Source organism: Temnothorax curvispinosus, unplaced genomic scaffold (genome assembly GCF_003070985.1).
Source record: "Temnothorax curvispinosus isolate PA1 unplaced genomic scaffold, ASM307098v1 QBEX01007734.1, whole genome shotgun sequence".
Lineage (NCBI taxonomy): Eukaryota > Metazoa > Arthropoda > Insecta > Hymenoptera > Formicidae > Temnothorax > Temnothorax curvispinosus.
Window position 1 is genome coordinate 1,567,610 of NW_020217514.1, and position 19,684 is coordinate 1,587,293.

General features: G+C 35.9%; 1 protein-coding gene and 1 long non-coding RNA gene across 2 annotated transcripts in view; one reads left to right on the forward strand and one right to left on the reverse strand.

Annotated features, from left to right (window-relative positions):
- The window catches only part of LOC112457382, a 75,990-nt gene extending 59,179 nt beyond the window's left edge, over positions 1–16,811 (reverse strand). Inside the window, exons 1-2 of the long non-coding RNA XR_003041090.1 lie at positions 16,548–16,811; positions 16,092–16,160 (exon numbers count right to left, since the gene is read on the reverse strand). This is a non-coding gene — a long non-coding RNA (uncharacterized LOC112457382). The remainder of the gene's footprint in view (positions 1–16,091; positions 16,161–16,547) is intronic.
- The window catches only part of LOC112457380 (zwei Ig domain protein zig-8), a 330,320-nt gene that overhangs the window by 123,404 nt on the left and 187,232 nt on the right, over positions 1–19,684 (forward strand). The window lies entirely within an intron of this gene.

Consider the following 19,684-nt stretch of genomic DNA (forward strand, 5'->3'; position numbering starts at 1 on the left):
TGTCGTTTTGCCATGGCGATAAAGTTTTCGAAATCGTAAATGCACAACTGCATTCTTTCTGCACGTGATATTACAAGCAACAAGCGATCTTTTTCTTAAATTGGAAAATTTGTGTATGATGTATTTGAAGAAGTATTACAATTACTCGTATTTACATACGAACAAACATTTCAGTACTATAAGAAAAAATTGCGCGTGCATTCAGTTGTTTTCATTGTAAATTACTTTTTAACGTGACAACAATACTATTTTAAATAATAAGTATAAATGTTTCAAAATATTTTTTAACTGCTGTAGTAATTTAGAGCACGTATTAACAAACAAACATGCAAATATTTCAGTACAGAATAACCGAAAACCTCTTTCTATTTTAAAATTAGAAATAATATTTTGTGTAATACGAAATAATTGTAATTTTCTTCCCTCCTTTAAGAGTAATCTTTTTTTATAGAATTGGATTTTTTATAGTATATTGGAATCACTCAATAACGTCATTAAACAATTTAATCTAAGGTTATTCTACATCCAATTACGGTTCTTAAATTAATTCAATTACAGTTCTAAAATTAGCGTTCTACCTCATCTCTAAATACGTTTGTGAGTCTCATCTATATTGTAATATACCTACATACATAAATCATAACTCCAAATATATCTGGCCTTGGAGTTATTATAATCCACATACATACATGTATATTACTGTATTCTATACGCACACAAACTCGTACATACAATGTAAATTTTAATTTAATTTAAAAAAAAAATATGGTAAGATAAATTCTCTTTCTTTTTTCTTCAAATTACCTCATAAATCTTCAATCAGCTATTTCATTTAATTTAGCAATGCTATAAAAAAGGCGCTTACATCAAAGCTCTCAACACTGTCGTAATTAACTTCCGTTTTATAAGTTATCGCATTATGTATAATATTTAACAGTACTGCCGGACAAAACTATTATTTCTTTTTTATTCGTCCATTACTTAATCACTATATATTTGATCTTATTGTACCGTTTATGCCATCATTTCATTAAAGCAACCATTTAAATAAACCTTCCGAAATTGAAGTTTCGTCCGTTATGCAGTACTGCATCTAATCAAGCTGTGATAGAGCGAGTATGCATTTACCTACAAGGGGAAATAAGCGGTTCCTTCGCCGTGTTTGTGTGACATATTCGGCAAACGCTGGACCCGACCGAGATCAGGCTGCGGGTAAGCCGATGCTGTTGTCCAACGACCCCCGGAGACACTTGCTGCGTGTCGCGGCCATTTAAATTGCAGGCCGAGCCCTCGGGAGCCATGGCCGATGGCGGCATCGGCATGCTGCGCTCGTGATCCAAGTTAACTGTGGAACCAGCCAGAGAGAAGGACACACACCACGCGGTGCATATGCATGATCCACCACGTACTCGCGCTTATTTACACCCCATTCACCGCACCGCGCCGGCCGGCTTTAAGCGTCTATTTTCTATACGAACCGATCGGAAATCTGATAATAGTTCGCGCCAGTGGTTGCCAACCCGCAAGCTCTCGTGATACTTCTATCCAATTATTATCTCCCACACTTCCGAATTTAGCGAGACAAAAGCTCGATTGTACTCAAGTGTGAATTCCCATATGTTTAATAAAGAAGGCTAATAAAGAAAACTTTGAAGAGAAAAAATGTTTATGCTAAAGGGAAGCAGATAAAAAAAGCGTCCGATTATAAAATTTAAATTTTTTTTACGAAAGATAAACTATCGGAGAAGCTCGTCCGGTTTGTTGGGTCATACTGTATTAAACGAAACGGTGATTATATGACTAAAAATCGACTCTTTTCAACTATAATATCTGTTTAAAATTTTTTAAATTTTTCCCCCTTTTGTACTTTCTTTTGTATTTTTCTTTAATATTTATTTTTTTAACCCTATTCGCTCCAACCATGCCTTTCGTGTCCCACGAATTTCTAACAGTCGTTTGTTCCGGAAAACAAATGATCGTGGGAGAATCCCCTCCACGCCGGAAAAAAGTTATTGTGGCAGGGAACCTCAGGTAAAAATTTCAAAGTCCTAGCTCATTTACTCTCGAAACGGGGAACAATCAAAATCTCGGTGGGACATGAAAGTGCATGGTTGGAGGATTACGTCAGTGTTGTGTGAAAGGTAAATGAGCATTTTTTTCGATAAAAATGTATTTTTGTGTATAATTTAACCGTATTTAAAATATTTTTATCGTTAAAAAAGAAATTTAACATTCCACAGAGGTCTATAATGGTTCAGAGGCAGGTGGAAGAGGTGGGGAGGAGCTACGATTATATAAAAAAAATTAATTTTTTTACATAAAAAATATCTGTCACACTTCAAATTCGCCTTTTTTTATTCAGAAATTCTTTTTCTAGCATTCTTTAAGTCCTTAAAGTCGTTCTGTACCATTTAAAAATTACCAAAATTGCGGCGACAAAATTAAGTATTCCTATTTAATTAATAATTATCTCATATTTTTTTTCTCATTTGCACTACTTTTAGCTTTAATTTGCGTTTTGGTTCATTAAGTTTCGTCAATTTGTTCGTGAGTTATGATTTTTTAAGTAAAACGAGTCGTAACGTGTGTTTGTCAACATATAATTGTTGTAAAAAAATATTTAAATAAATGATTTTCAAATGTTCTTTACATTGATTTTTAGTCGAAGGTACAAAGATATTATAATAATTTTTGGGGAATTTTTCAAAGCTATTAACATTATAAAAAACACGTGAGACTCGAAAGTGCATGGTTGGAGGATTATTGGGGCGAAAAAAACGTTGGAGTGAATAGGGTTAATATTTCCTCAAGTCTAAAACAAAATTAATACTATTTTGTACGCGTTGCTCGATCGATTGGAAAAGAAAGTTGTACATAACACGGTGCATATGCATGAGCGATCACGAGAGAAATTTCTGCATTCATTTATTCACTATCCAGATCTAAATCGAATTTATTTGAAGTTTTAACATGAAATCACTCGGCAGCTTATTAAATGGTAAAGTTAGCTTTAACGAACATGCCGATGCATTAACTTCAAAAGTTCATGCATTGTATTAATAAAGTAATTGGATATTTTATTTAATAGAAGCTTTATATTTTCTCTATTATCAAATTCATTGATTTGTTAAATGTCCAAACGTATAGCAGGCCTCATTAATTATTTTAAATTTCATTAATTTTCATATTATATCAAAAAGTCGAGTGCACTTGAAAATTATTTCGCGTGTTCTATAATTTTCACACATTCAACATCACAAATATTAACCAATTACAGTTCACCATGATATTATTAACTATGCTCGATTTTAGCAAATTAAAATTACATAGCGTATCAAAGGATCAACTTTACAAGTAAATTATATAACAATGACTCAACCCAGTTCTTGCATTCATATTTAAATTACTATATTATTCAATATTGTCTTTTATAGATTTTGTTTCCTACAATTAAAGGGTTAACAATTACTTCCACATGTTCGTCTTCAATTATCCCATCCAAAAAACGAATCGAACCGAATCTTCAATTCATTACTAAAGATTTGGTTGGATCTCCGTCCGCGAGATACGTTTAATTCTCGCGAATTCGAAGACTCCCGGAAATGTCGAGTGAGTGAAAATTTATATCATGCCCGGGTGCTCTCTTCTCTATAACGAGACGCAATCTCTCGAGCTCTTTGATACGAGGAAGTAGATGCTCTCAAGTTTTTCCGCGACAATGGGACCGAACTTTAAACGAAGTCCCGCCGGCTGCGGCAATATTCCAGATGAAGAATGCAAGCCATAGCGACGTCGCGACAGGCAAAACCTACCTACCTACCTGCGTTTCCGACATCGCGAAAGTTTCCGTCGCGATACATAACCAACAATTTCCCGTAAAAGGAAGTCGCGCACGCCGCGCTGAGTCCTCCGAAGTCCTTCCGATCCCGTAATTGGAGTGGAGTTTATTTTTTATGTAACGCGACACCACCGAATGCAAATATGGAGCCGACCTGAAAGGTCGGCAGAGGTAACTTTTAACCTATCCGAGGATGCTGACACATCGAACGCGCATTGCAATAGTAATTTAGCTCGTTTTTCATCGTCATTTTTTTGTTTTTTTCAGCGAAGCAACCGCGATAAATGAAAATGTGCTAGATCGAAAGGTTGTGATTTTTTTATCTGTTAAAAATATAACTTTCTATCTATAGTTTGATCAGAAAATCGTATTGCATTTTTCTTCAAAAAAAGTCACGATAAAAAGATTTCGTTATTTATTTATATTCATTTATCAAGTTTTGATGAAATAAAGTTTATGTTAAATTAAATATCGTCTTGTTAAAAGTTGAAATATTAAAAATCACTGTAACTTGTTACTTACTGCATGTAATATATGCTATACTTCGATGCTTTACAATTATGTTAGAATATTCCTAAAGCAGCGATTAACCGGTTATTGCGATATATAAATATTACCACATGCCTCATCGGTAGTCAAATTGGTACGACACCCTTCATCACGGAATGAAGGAGGTTCCAGGTTCGAATCCTGGCTGAGGTAATATTTTTCGCAATAAATTCTTTACAGTTTTTAGATAATTAAATCGATTTTATTCCGGGGAGGGAAGGGTTTTACTTCCACCAATAACTGTGTTTCAAGTCCGATAAAAAATCGACGCGCAGTTAAATAAGTTGGAAAAATATATGTATATATATATATGTATATACACACGGAAATTAATATAAGACTGTCAAAGCTTGGACCGTTTGATTCTAATTTAATTCCTATAAAGCAGCGTTTACACATGCAATGATTAGTGGCGCCAACTGACTGGCATTCATTGGCGCCAGAAACCGTTGCCATTAAACTGGCAAACTCACAAGTGTTTACACAGTAATGCTATTAGCATATAATATGAAAAATATTTAACATTTATTAATTAAACACACAGTAAATGACAGCAAGCATATAACCTCAAATTTTGAGGTTATATGCTTTGGCCAATAATCGCCAAGTTTGTATCAAGTGTTTGCACTTGCATTTTTACTGGCGCTAGTCGATTAACGCCACTAATGATTGCGTGTGTAAACTCTGCTTAAGGAACATCAATATGTTTGCTTCCGCTGATTAGCTGTTAATTTATACGAGTAGATATAGACAAATTTTTTTTTAAGCATGTTAAATAGTTGTGGATGTAGCAAGTAATACAAAAAAACTTATAAATCCTAAACTAATAAATCGGTATGTTGAAATTTTTTGTCCAGCTGTATATCTAATTGTATTTTATTTGCGTTGCCTACAAAAATAATGCATAATACATTATCTTGGAAAACGACAATATTGTTTTTTAAACGTCGAGAGGTGCCACGATTCTTTCTTTTATAATTCTATATTTATTTCATTTGCGTTTTGATTATGTAAAAATTATCCTTATTGATCCCCGAAACATTTGATTTAAACTGAACATATTACCGGCGAATTCATACGGAGGTAAAAAATGCACGATTGAGAAGATTTGCGAATTAATCTACCGGGTCTCATTTTCTATGGATCTCGAAATTAATCCACCTAACCTCTGGGAACCGATCGATCATACAGATGTAAAATACGTTTTGTATATCGTGAAAACGGCTGCGTGCCAACTGAAAACAGAATAACACTACAATGAAACATTAACTGTAAAATTGAAAGCAAACTCCGGTCCGTTTGAAATCAAAGCTGGATTCTTGTTGTCGAACGAGTGAAAATGCATTTCAAACGCAAAATAAAAAATTTCCGTGCGCGCTGGTACACTTCAATTTCGCCTTTCGTACGTAAACACTCGGTCTGTACGGTCTGCTAGCGGCTTTTTATTGGATCTCGAAATGAGATTCCTTTGAAAGAAAAAATACAGTTTTGGAATAGACGTCGGCAGCACTGTAGTTAATCAATTTGAAAGCGCGTGCAGTTATATAACTTTTAATAAAATTATATATAATTTGTTCTTTATGTACGAGCTACCGACGTGAAAAAATTACTAACTGAATATCTTTTGAGACACTTATTTATATTCTAAGAAAGAGATCTATTAACTAAATGAAACGAGATTTATTAATGGCGGTGACAGACTTTCATAGCCATAAAAGTGTATTAGTCTTATAAGACTGGATGGGCTATGAATCCCTGGAAATGATAACCTGCTAATATTTCATAAAATATACGACATTTCTTTTTTTCAATGTTCAAATGTCATAATGTATGACCAAAAAATCGAAAAATACATGTGTTCTTAAAAATTTTTAAATCTCTCTATCATCTCCATTAAGAACTTTTATATCAATATGCAATTTCTTTTGTCATTTACATCAATATGTTAATAAAAATTTGACTTTTTGCCACTTTTTCAATCTTTCCGACTATTCACATAATTATTCGACGGAACGAAATTGACCTCAGGTAGTCTCTTTGAAGGAATTGCATATTTTGCCCATTCCAAATTGAGATCTGGGGAAGAATGTCCTGAGATCGCGGCCCCGTCATAAGATTATGAAGATTAATTAACTGCAGAAACTATGCTGTGCGCCAACGTCACTAAATTGAATCTCGGGCGGGTTCCTGATTTATGGCGCCACTGCATCGAAACTTTTTCCCGCGAAACGCCTGGATTTGCATCGCATTAAGATTCACGGTCTATCATTCACGGAGAAAAAGAACCTGCCGTTTGTACTTAACTTCTTCCAACAGGCGCCCTTCGAGGGCAATCTCGACTTCTCTTCCTTTTAATTTCGTTGGAAATTTGTGTCTCTCCTTTCAAAAAAAATAAGTAAAATAAAACATTTAATATTAAATATTGCAATACTATTTATTTGTCTTCAATTTCAGTAGATTTCACTTATTTAAGTCTTACAAGAATAACACACTTTTCATTTAATATTTAATTTTTTTATCACAACAGGAAAAAAATGCACAAATTCTGATGCACACTTTAACGTCACTATATCAACGCACAAAAGTTTTAATTAGAGATCACGCAAAAGCTCTATCGACAGTAGAACTGTGAAAGCAGCATTAATTGGGATTGCAATGCTACGATTCATTCAATTTCATTACACGGTTTAATTACCGTGATATGGTAATAATGTGGCTATTAATTACTTTTCACATCCGTTATAAACTAATGCGATACTCTAGTTTGATTTAATGAATGAAGCTTCGACGAAATATAAATGGAATAATTTATGAGAGGAAGTGTTATAGTGATTAATTCGTGTATATATTACTTAATACAGGATACGTATAAAATCGCTCTCAATTACGATAAACTTTGCAAGTTTCATGGGAGAAAATTATTTGCAATATATTACTCAGCGAATGCTTGAGTGATCAAGTACGCTCTTCAATCACGGATATTTCAATCCATATACATTTTGTCTGTCAGTTTATTTAAATGTTTTTATACATTTTTTTTATCTCGATGTAATATTGCATAATAGTATATAATGCTCAAGTAATGGAGATGCATCCATTAAACTGCAATGACCGTTTCTTCATCGATTCTAGAAGATGGATGTGACAGTATTAAAGCAAAGACACTTCTATCAAGCGTGCTCTTTTGTTGATCAAAGGTTAATAATATTAGATGGAATAAAAATGTAATCCTCGTAATATATTATTGATTCTTAATGTAACAATGTTTCAAATTTGTACTATCGTTTATTCTTGTTAGAAATAAGTCATTCAAGAATTTAAGGCTTCATCTATTTAACGATTATTTAAAGACCATGAAATAAATAAATTTAGAATCATCAGAATATCAAAATGTTGCAACCGAGATAATACCAGTATCTAATATATAAATTCATATCTATATTCGACTGAGAGCATAGTTGTTCTAATTTTATCCATAGATCGCGCAAAAACTGCAGCAAACTCGAAGCAAAAAATTCTGACGTTATTACAGAGTCGATCCGATAGTTTATTTTAAGAAGACTTAGGATATATATACTAAATGATATACATATAATAGAAAATAGAAAAAAACTTATGCAAAAATAAAATACTTCAATAACCCAAATATTTTCGATATTAATAAAGAATGTCTGTTAATTTGAGAAGAAATAGCAATGCGGAAAGAATTACTTTTAATTGAAAATGCTTTACATCTTTTGCACATATATTATATGTACACTGTTTTACAAATACTAAATACTATATCATTAATTATATAATTAGCATGTCATCAATACGTATAGGATTTAATAAACCATTTTATGTGTCACACTTCTCCATTGGCTGCCCATAAAACATGATACGAATAACGATGCTATGCTACTTTCATTGTTATTACTTGAGAAATTGTCGGCATTTATCTTCACTTCCCGCGAATCGAAAGAACGCGAACACTCGTACGTCTCTATAAAGATCGAAGATCTGAAAACGAAGATTCCCGCGTTTGTAGCTACTCCCATTGTGATTCTGTCGCCTTTTCTTCGCCGGCACTCAACGACATGCCTTCGTCCCGACTGCATTTACCCGACATCGCAAGATATAACAGTTCAACCGAAGATTTCGTCGCGGAGAACTTTAAACCCCCTCGCAATCTGGATTTTGTTTTCGGCGCCGGCCGTGCAAAACGACACGCTGGGGAACCACGAAAGTTTTCAGTCCGCGAGACGCCATCCGTGAATTTTCTCCCCTGACGCAAATTTACCCCTTGCTAGCGACGCACATTGACAGAAAAACAAGTACATTTTTCGTCCAATCGTTTCCGTAACTTAACGTTTTATGCACTATATATTTTAAAAGAATATACATATATCAGTCGGAAGAAAAGATATTAAGACAAATTATGACACAAAATGTGTATCTCTTCCTCTTGTAATTATTTAAAATTACTTAAAAATATCAATTAAATGCGTTATACATATGATTAACGAATAATGAATTAGTAAAATTGCGAAATTGCCAAATATTTCATACGTCTGGAATTTTATTTATTTTATTAACCATCGAATCTCTTCTTTGAACGTTAAAGGATTCATAATAATATAATGTAATGCATGTAATGTAAACACAACATTAAAAACTTTTAATTCATTATTTATGCCAAAATTTAATTTCGGAAGAGATTACATTTATCACACACGGAAAAAATATGTTACAAGCTAGGAAACGAAAAGTGGAGCTGACATTTCTCAACTACAGGAAACTACGAAACACTCTGTATACGCATGCTCTCAACTAAACGATTTCTCTTAATTTCGCGAAGCGACGCCCGTAAATAGAAAACAAACAAACGGATAACAGTCTCGTCGCGGCCCGTCGGGCGAATTTAACGATGGGGCGCCACGCGAGTGGATATGTTAACTAGATTTTTCGCGTTTTTTTCTCTTGTTTTTTTGCGTCAGTGTGAAGTGTAGAACAGTTTAACTAGATTCGTCGCAATTTGCAAAAATAAAGCGATGCAAATAAAACGTAATCGTAATAGAAAAGTGGGAAAAACCAATGTTTATCAAAAAATTGAGAAAAAAAAAACAAGCAATGTAAACATGTATCTATACAAAGGCTTGATTTTCGAATAATATGAATTAATAATACATTGAAAAGTCTTCTCAGACTGTTTAAGGAAAACATTTTAAACATTTTTGTCATAATTTAAATAATAAAAAGATTAATTTGATATAAACACATTGTGCAAAAATAAAAAACTAATATGATTTAAGAGCAATATATTCAGAGATACATTTATGTTCGGATTTTTTATTTAATGTAGAGGATCCGTCTTAAATTTATGACGCCTATCTTTTTTATTACCGTGTATACGTGCATATATATGATGCATTTATAGCACCAATATGTAAGAAATAACATTTATTAAAGTCATAAAAAAAATCAATATGCTATGCAATGAGCAATACATCATGCTTATATAGAAATAAGCTTTTTTTAATGTCCAATATAGCAATATATAAAAACAAGATTCAATAAATAATTTTACCAATGTAATGACGATAAAAATCAAATAAATATTTTGTAAATTATCGTGTATTTACGTTCGCCCACAATAAATGTTTTATAAATATTTTATAACCATTAAACGTCTATTTTATTAAAAATATTACGTATTCCACGAACAAATGCCTTTCATAAATTGAGATAAAATTTACCCTAATGACAGAAAATTGTATTATCCGGATATTATCATAATGTAGAAATAATGTAAATTATGATTAACTTATAAATCAAAAAGTGAAACATCAATAAAATTCGATAAAATCCAATAATATGCAATCAATAATTATCTAGATTCTCTCGCGCAGGAAGGAATTTTTATGAATTAAAGGTCTCTCTTTTTCTCCATCTCTTTCTCCGACTTGTGCACGAGTTTCATCATTTTCGATATAAAAAGGATATCAAAAAATTTATATATTTTATTTTCAATAAGCGACCAGATAACGCACATAATGATAATCCCGAGTCGAGTTGAAAATTTATTGGCACTCGCAAATTGCAATTGGGTTCCTGTATATCCTCTTTTATTTCGAGAAACGTCAAATGATAAAACGGGGAAAAATTAACGGTCGACCTATATCAGCTTTAAATCAGATATCGAACCGTGCGCTAGAAAGCAAGCATAAGAGGAATTTATATTAGTGCCGTGGGAAGAGATCCGTGGTACTCAAATTGCGATAACGTCTTCGTGGCTTCATTAACTTTTATTAACAAATAAAATCCACGAAGAGTTTAATTTAATTATATAAAATACTGTTTTAACTGTATTAAAATACTGTATTGCATCTAAAATATAAGAGAAGTAATAAACTGATAATACAATATGTCTACTTTGTTAACTACCATTTCATAAAAGATGTAAATATATCCTTTGATAGCTAATAAGAGTGTTCAGCTATTGTGAATCTAAAAGCTCAAAATCGACAATTCTTTAAGCCTTACGTAAATTCACGTCGTAATCAATTTGTCGTCGTTATAATTGTCCGCAAGCTTCTAACTGATTATGTAAGAGACAAATGAGAGAGCTGTAAGAGCTGTGAAGTGAATAGTGGAACATCGCGACTGCTTTGTTATCTTATACGGCACTAAAACACAGATTCATTCGCAGTAAACTACATTTAAATAACCATTTTGCCCATTCATTTTAATAGTACAACGCAGATAACAAAAATTTGCCAGCGGGTGATCCGGAGTTCTTTCTGGTGCAGTTGAATGCCGTGATAAAAAAAGTCCAAAGAAATTGTACGATTACGCAATTCGCGCGGCGAACGCGCGCGTAAAATGCCGGCACGAGCGTAAAGAAGAGTCCCGTGGGAGAGCTGAGAGCTACTGATGTACACGCCGCGAGATCATAATTCATTGCGGCTGTACGTGCACGGGACGTATTGTGAATACCTTAGATAGTTCACTTCATTTCACCTCCATCGCTTTATCATTAAATATTACCGGACTTACGTCGCGGGAGCTGCTCGCTCGAGCAATCCACAGCGATTTCATTGTTCGCGTTTCGCGGCCTTTACACTCATCAACATTATTATACGGATGTGTACGATTTCGTCTGACGTTCGCGCACCAAATAGCGAATCCTCGATTCCTCGCGGCAAACGGGAAATAATACATAAGCTGTCAAGTATACATATATGTGCAGCAAGATGTCTTGAGTCTACCAACCGCAAAGTACCACGGACCGAACTAGGGGAACAGTAATTATTTCATTGCTAAGAGGTATTACTATATGTTATAGAATAGTTCTGGAGTTTTATTTAATCTTGACTTGCCACACATATTAATTTCACTTTTTATTTCGCGATTTGGCAAAAATTTGAGTTAAACCGGAAATCTGTAACTTAATCTTTCAAAATTAAAACGCTTTGTGTTGTCAAATCCTCGTCGATTTTCTTACAAGAGCGCTTTGATTTCATCAAGTTTGAATTTGTTAAATTATCTATATCTCGAAGGATAGCTTAGTACAATTAGTCATGTTGTATGATAGACTTATAGTAGACAAGTTATACGAGAAGCAAAACGTACATGAGCAGCATCCTACTATTAGAGAAAACTGAAGTTAACTTACTTCAGTAGGTAACTTTAGCATGAGACTCCTATTTGCTAACCCTTTGTCGACCCTATTTGCCAACCCCAATGTTCAATATTAGACGCCTCGTTAATGAAGTATCGAGTTAAATATTTACGAAGACAACATTCACGGTGTACCAACCGGATGATATAGGTTTCTACTCATTTACCCACGTAAAGCATAATTCATTATGTATATGCATGATATCGTGCATGATATCATTAACTCTACTGCTCCTTTCAGATCTACTTCATATTCATTTTCAAATGCATAAGTCTGTGCAGCACCTAATACATTTAAATTCCATTTTTTATCTTAGTTTCCCATTTCTAAATACATATTGCAAAAAAGTGAAAATATTATATCGTATTAAAACTATATTATGAAACATTTAAAAGTAAATTTAAACTTGAATTAAAAATTTATATAAAGATTTCGCATTGCAATCTATAATTCCACATTGATAAATTAATTGACTAGCTCTTTAACTGATATCATCTCGAATAATTCAAACGACATTCTCACGGCAATAGTGTCAATTCAGTGCTGTAACGACGACAACGGTTTGCTTGTCTCACTCGCGTTGACGGTGAAACGTGCACACGTACGAATAAAGAGCGTCTACATCGCGGAGATACGTATTACGGGAAGTTCGCGCAATTTCGGGAACAGGTACCGAGACGGGTTTTCAGGGTGTCGTGTTTAGTGGCGATAAATTTCGGGGTTTGTACCTTAAGACGACCGACTGCACACATGTACACGCATGTGCCTACATATATACGATCGCGCGCTAGTATTGGTACGGCTGTTACAAAGACACCGCGAGAGCAACACGACACAAATTTTCCGTCGCGGCAGCTTACGAGAACATATTTAAGATGTCCTCTCCGCGCGTTCTCATAATCTCCCCAATTTTCATTAGCGCCGCGTAATCCTTATCGAGGAACACGTTTTTCATCCTTTTAATCCAATCCTTTTACCCAATTACTTACGATAATTCATTGCGAATCGCGAACTCTCTTACATATGCAGAATACGAACCTTCCCCTGTCGTGCCACATTAAATATAATGGAAATAATTTGGAAAGAGATCGCGATAAAAGTGAAGAAAACTGCATATATTATTTTATCGAGTTTCAAGTTATATTAAAATCATACTTTACTATATAACGCTGCATAATCATCTCTACTGATATAATATAATTCTATATGTCACGATATTTCATTCTTGTAATCATATCTTCAATAATATACGTGAATATATCGCATGTCGCGATTTATTGTCGCAATTACCTACCTTCAAAGAACTTGCGAAAGCGAGTCCCTAAAGACATCCGTTCGCGAATATGCGACGTAACGACAACATAGAACGTTGCTCGATTTCGTACACGATAGCACGCGAGTTAACATACTCGATGTGAACTGCGAACGAGCAAGATCTTGTACATAACTGGGATAATTGCGTTACGAGTTTAACCGTCCTAACGAGAATAGCGCTAACGATTTCTCGTCGGAGTTTGTACGGCACTCCTCATTACGGGGTGAACGCGTTGTGTCCTTTTAAACAGCGCGTCCCAGGTGTATTTCCCGCGCTCTCTTTCTCTCTTTCTCTTTCCTACTCACAAGACCCGCGTAAAAGCAGAGCTTCTGCCACTCCGGGACAAAGCGGAGTCAAGAAAGATGTCAGAATAGCGTTTCCGCGCTTTAATCCGTAACACGCGCCGCGCCGCAGGCTCGTTTCCCAGCGAACGTACGGATCAACAAAAGCAGCGTTTCAGGCATTTACGGCGGCACGGGCATGGCGGCGAGCAGGAGAGAAAGAGAATGCCAAGAGGCTGCATCTCATAGAGGTTTTGCGGCGTTCCGCGAGATAAACGCGTTGAGAATAATGCTCGCCACCTTTACCGCTCCTTCACTCGCGATGGCTCTCGCGGTAAATTCATGTACCTACGTGTCTTTCATTCGAACGTCAACGTGAAGACGAAAAAAAGATCGGATGAGCATTTTTAATACGGCCAAAGGTGCCTTAACGGTGTCTTCAAATCATTATGCGCAATCAAAAAATATTCACAACACTCACGATTGCAAAGATAAAATTAAAAGATAAGATTAAAAGATAAGACCATTACATAGAGTAACGCAGTTATAAGAGAGAATTAAATTAGAAAATAAGATATGTAAAAAGTACAAGAGCGGAATATCTAATTTTGCGTAAGATTCATGAGTAAGAAAAGCGTATAAAGTAACTTTACATAGTACTTATTGCCAGTATCGATTAAATTATATACCGCGAGATGAATTAATGTGGAAAGAAAAACGAAAAATTATACCAGAATTTATTAACGTTACTTTTAGATCGTTTTCCTTCAGACATTTTAATATTACTAAGCGTATTACATTCACATATAAATTACGAGACATTTTTATCATAAAACTCGCGATTTTCACGTTTTAGTCTCAGTATTCTGTCGTAAATGATTTTCTCGTTTTCAATTAAGAACTGCTCGCCAAGACATTTTCTGATAATTTCATGAATAACGCTACTCGTAATTGCATAAGGTTTAGTTTTAAAATGATTAATTAATCTGTCAATGTAACATACCTTTGATAATCTTCTTTCCTAAATTGTCAATGTTTCTGTCATAAAGTCGCGAGCGTCATTACCGTGTTATTTTAAGCGTTATAAAAATAATTAATTCTCTCAACCAATTAAAAAGAATTGCATTAATTACTCCCGGAAAAATTTGCAAATTCGCGCAAAACGATCGCAACTTTTCATGAAAAAAAAAAAAAAAAAAAACAACCCCGGTCACGTCGTTATAACTTTTTCTCAACCCAGTAACGTGTAACGTTCGTTACCAACGCATTGATGCCGGTAGATCCGAATTCTGGCGTATATCCAAATTTGCGACAAATTTGCAGAATTTCGACGGCAAATTGAAAGAATGCGGCCGCGTGTGAGCAGCGCGCGAAAAATTGCGCAAACGGAATCTCCGGGGCGGGCAGTGGATATGTATAGCGTATCCCGGATAAATTTCGGGACGAGTGCAGGCGCACACGGACGGTCATGCGATCCCTCTCAATTTAATATAACTGCTTTATAGGGACATTCGAAACGTATGACTTCATATACCGGGGATACGCGCGAGCAATTACAATCGCAATCGCTGCGCCGGTGTTGCCGCAAATTATTTTCGTCCCGGCGCATGAATCACCCCGGTAACGCCCGGCGCTATGCGCGCAATCATTGTCAAAATAAAATTTCCCCCGTTGCTGCCGCGCACCGTAATGCACTGCGCGAGCTAATTAGCGATAACCGTAATACACCGATCATCGGATCGCGACTGCGCCCCCCGCTCTTGTCCCGAGTTAACCAGGTTAACGTCGAGTTGCGGGCAATCGCGAGAAAAAGGTGGAAAAAAAAATAAAAATAAAAACGGTGATTATCGACAGTTTGCTGGCCTCGAGAGTTTCCAATAACGATGTTAAATCGCAGCGTGGAATGAATGATACGCGAGATCCTTTTGCATAAACTGCCCGCTGTTATCACGCAAGATTATCAGGAAGTGCCATTAGCGAGCAATTTTTAACTTAAAACAAAAATGGAAAAATTATTTATAAAATATGAGAATCGCGAGGGCTTTGTAACGGAATGTATGTCTCATAATTCATACGCGCGCGTAACGCTCTCAGGTAATGTTAAATAAAATACCGTGAAGAAAGTCGAGTTAAAATTTAATTAAAGAGAATGGATCACCACCTACGCGTGGATTCATATTTACGTATTAATATATTCTTTATAACATCGTAAGTCCGGTTTATATTAATAGAGATAGAGATATAATTTCTCCACTGAAGTTCATGAATCTCTCACATGCGACATAATATAATTTTGAGAGAAACAAATGCCTCTCATTAAAAATCCGTGTCAAATTATGCTCAACTTATTTATACCGAGAAACCAAGCTCGAGGCGGAGGGAATCGCACGCAAGCACAGCACAAAATAAAACGTGCGATAAAAAGAACAATGAAATACCACTTACCAAGACGTTGCGCAAAAATCAGACCTGCAAGCCTGCTGCAACATCCGAGAACGAAGATCTCGTATCCATCTGTAAGAAAAAACATAAAAACATATTTAACAAAAATTATCTCTGTTTACGCGGCGCGAACTCCAGCAGCTTCGAAATTAATTAAAAATCGTAGCAATGATTACATTTCGCTTCAAAAGCTTATCCCCGTTAATTGGCACAAAATTAAAAAAAAAAACTGCTTCTTTGACGACTGATTTGTACGCAAGTCCGACTCTCGTTATCATTTTCTAAAATTTATATGTATAATTGAAAGAGAACCGATAAAAACGTGCAGGAGGGAAAGGATATACTTTTAAAAAGCAATCGATAAAAACGAATAAATAAAATTGTAATTATATCGCTAATAAATAAAAATGGCAAAGTCGCGGCTAGACGAGAAATAAATGACGAGACATAAAAACTCACCAGCCGATGTCATCCTGTCGATCCGAGCTCCTTCGCCGTCGAACGGGAATCACTCACACGGACGCGAAAAACATGACTAATTACCGCGCGCGTTAATTAGCCGCCACTCGGCACTTTATTCGGCGATGCACTTCGAGCGTGTAAATAACGCGAGATACGCGATACTCCGCTTGTCAATTCGCCCGGCAATCCCGATTCCCCCCGAAGCCCGAAGCTCGTCGCACGCTCGTGACGTATTTCGCAACTGAAAAATTCAAAAAGATATCTCGCGCAAGATGGCGGCGCAACTACTGATCTACGTACCGCGAACGGCTATTATGCGAAACCGACATCTCGCCACGTTCATCGCTCGCCTATCGTTGACGCTCGGTCGTGCTTACGATGCTTTCTACGTAATTAGCGCGAGACAAATACTCTGATGAAACGGAGTTTTTCCGATCGCTTTCTATCGCACGGGGGAAACGTCGCGTCGTCGGCTCCGAGCTTGGCTCGACGCAACAACGGGACGAAACGCGATCACTCGCGACTCATGCGCGCTAATTGTAAGCCGAGTACATTACGACAATTGCCCGTCATTACTCCCGATGCTCCCGATACGCGTTCGAGAAACGCGGACTCCACATTTGAGAATCTTGGAGCAAAGAACGCGAAGGTACGGGACCGCTTCGACACGAAACGACGCGTGCCGGCAGAATTCAGATACCTATTGAATTACACAGAGTCTCGATGAATTGTGATACAGACACCGTATACCTTTTCATTGACCATTGCTACGGTCGAAAACGATCGCACGCCCCTACTAAATTATGTGCTACGATGATCTCGAATAGTTCCCGATTCCCGAATCACCTTTCGGCGCTCGCTCGCGTGCTGCTTTGCCCGGGGCCGCGGGGGTATGTGAGGGGTGAGGTATGTAGAGGTATGTCCGTTCGTATGCAGCGCGAAGGCCGCGAAGTTGGGCGAGAGTGGCGGGGGAGGAGGGAGAAGGGAGGAGGCGTCTTCTCGGAATCGGCTCGAGTCGCTTGAGGCCCGAGGCTAATTGCTCTCGACGCTGCCGGCTGGCGACGAGTCGAATATCAAAATAAAATTGTTTCAATTAAATCTTTGAGACTCTGGAGCAAAAAAAACGCGAAAGTGCGGGACCGCGCGATCCCGCTTCGACACGAAACGAAGCGTGCCAATGGAATTGACGACAAATTACGCAGTCTCGATAGATTGTGATATAGATACTGTATAGTTATTTCACTGATCATCGCGACGGTCAAGAACGATCGTACGCTTCTAAATTACGTGTTACGATAATTTTCATCGGTCCTCGATACCTTTCGGCGGTTTCGGCGCCCGCCGCTCCGCGCTCGTTTGCGTGCTACTTTGCCCGGGCCCGGGAAGAGTATGACGTATGACCGTGCCGTGCGCCGTATGCAGCGCGAAGTTGGGTGGGAGTGGGGGGGGGCGTCTTCTCGGAATCGGCTCGAGCTCGAGGCCCCTGGCTGGCCCGAGGCTCGACTACGCGATTCAAAACAAACAACTTTTTTCGACGCAGCCGGCTTGTCGAGGTGCCGAATATCCAAATAAAATTATTTGAAATAAATCTGCTTCTTTTTAAACTGTCTCCTTGCTTTTTCGTGCACGCAGAATGAAACACGTATATATTCAGGCTTTAGAGACGAGAGAGAGAGAGAGAGAGAGAGGAGGGAATGCGCGGGGGTGTGATGACAAATAAAATGAACAAACTTATTACACATACATGTAACTTAATTGCGTGATTTCGCATATATCGCTTAATATCTAGTTCAAATAGAATTCTATGTTTCAGTTTACCTAGTTTCATTCAGTTGCATATTTGAATAATACATAATATCCGAAATAATCAATAGATTATTATTCAAATTCAAATGCTTCAATTATCTAATAAAATAATCCGAAATATACAAAAAGGTGAATCCGTAAATTTAGGTTTGAACAATTAAAAATTACCTACAAAACTACCTGCAAAACGCGAAATGCAAAATTCGTTAAAGTTACGTGTAATTTTTATATTATTATACATTTATATAAATGATGATTTGGTCTCAAGAATGTGTTACGATAGTACTTCAACTTTTTGAAATACGGAAATACTTGATGTGTTTCTCGATTTTAATGAAGAAATAGTAATTGGTTTACAATTTACATGCTTAGATCGTTTTAACTGCAACGATACTTTTCGCCGTGGAAAATATTCTTTTACAATTAAAAATACTAAATAAATTTTAGCTAACTTAACCGTTATTTTATATTATTTTTTGGATAGTTCGCGTGAGCACGAATCCAAGTTAAAAAATTCTCATATTCGGATCAATTCGATTTTTCGTGTATTATATCAAAATTCAAATCATCATGAAAATAATTGAATAATTTGATAAATTAATTATTTGGATATTTGTATTGACTTTAATATCGTTTTAATGAAATACATATTCCGCGTTTGTGTGTTTTTAATAAATACGTGTTTAAAAATTGAAAACACAAATCTCTATTGCTTTTCGAAAACAGATTGAAACAATAATTCAAATATAGAACAGTAACATTAATAGTAATAAAAGCGAATGAAAATATCGTTTCGTACGCGTGTTGATAAGATTTATAATATCAAATATATAAATAAAAAAGATATCTTCGTGCAATAAATATTCGATGTACAAATAATGAAAGAGTTTACGATGACGCGAAATATTCAACGGTAATCGAATAAGCGTATATTAGGTACGGATTTATTTCGCTTTATTCCAAAACGTATCGTATTTCTAATAAAATTTTCCGCATTTCTGTAATCATGTTTCATGTTTCTATAATACGGATATATAAACCATTAATCGTTTGCAGAGTTAATCAAAGTATTAATCATAAGACTCAAAGATAAAAATAAAAATGTCGAACACTAGAAAGCGAAGTTCATGGAGAGCATACGAGAAAAATATTCTTCATCTCGAAATTTGTTCAAACACTTTCGGTTTTATTTTTGTTTCGAGCTTTTAATTAGTTTATACCTTCGTTATATGACATTATCAACGAACGACAGAAAAAAGAAAGAGAGAAAGAGAGAGAAATAGAGAGAGAGAGAGAGAGAGAGAGAGAGAGAGAGAGAGAGAGAGAGA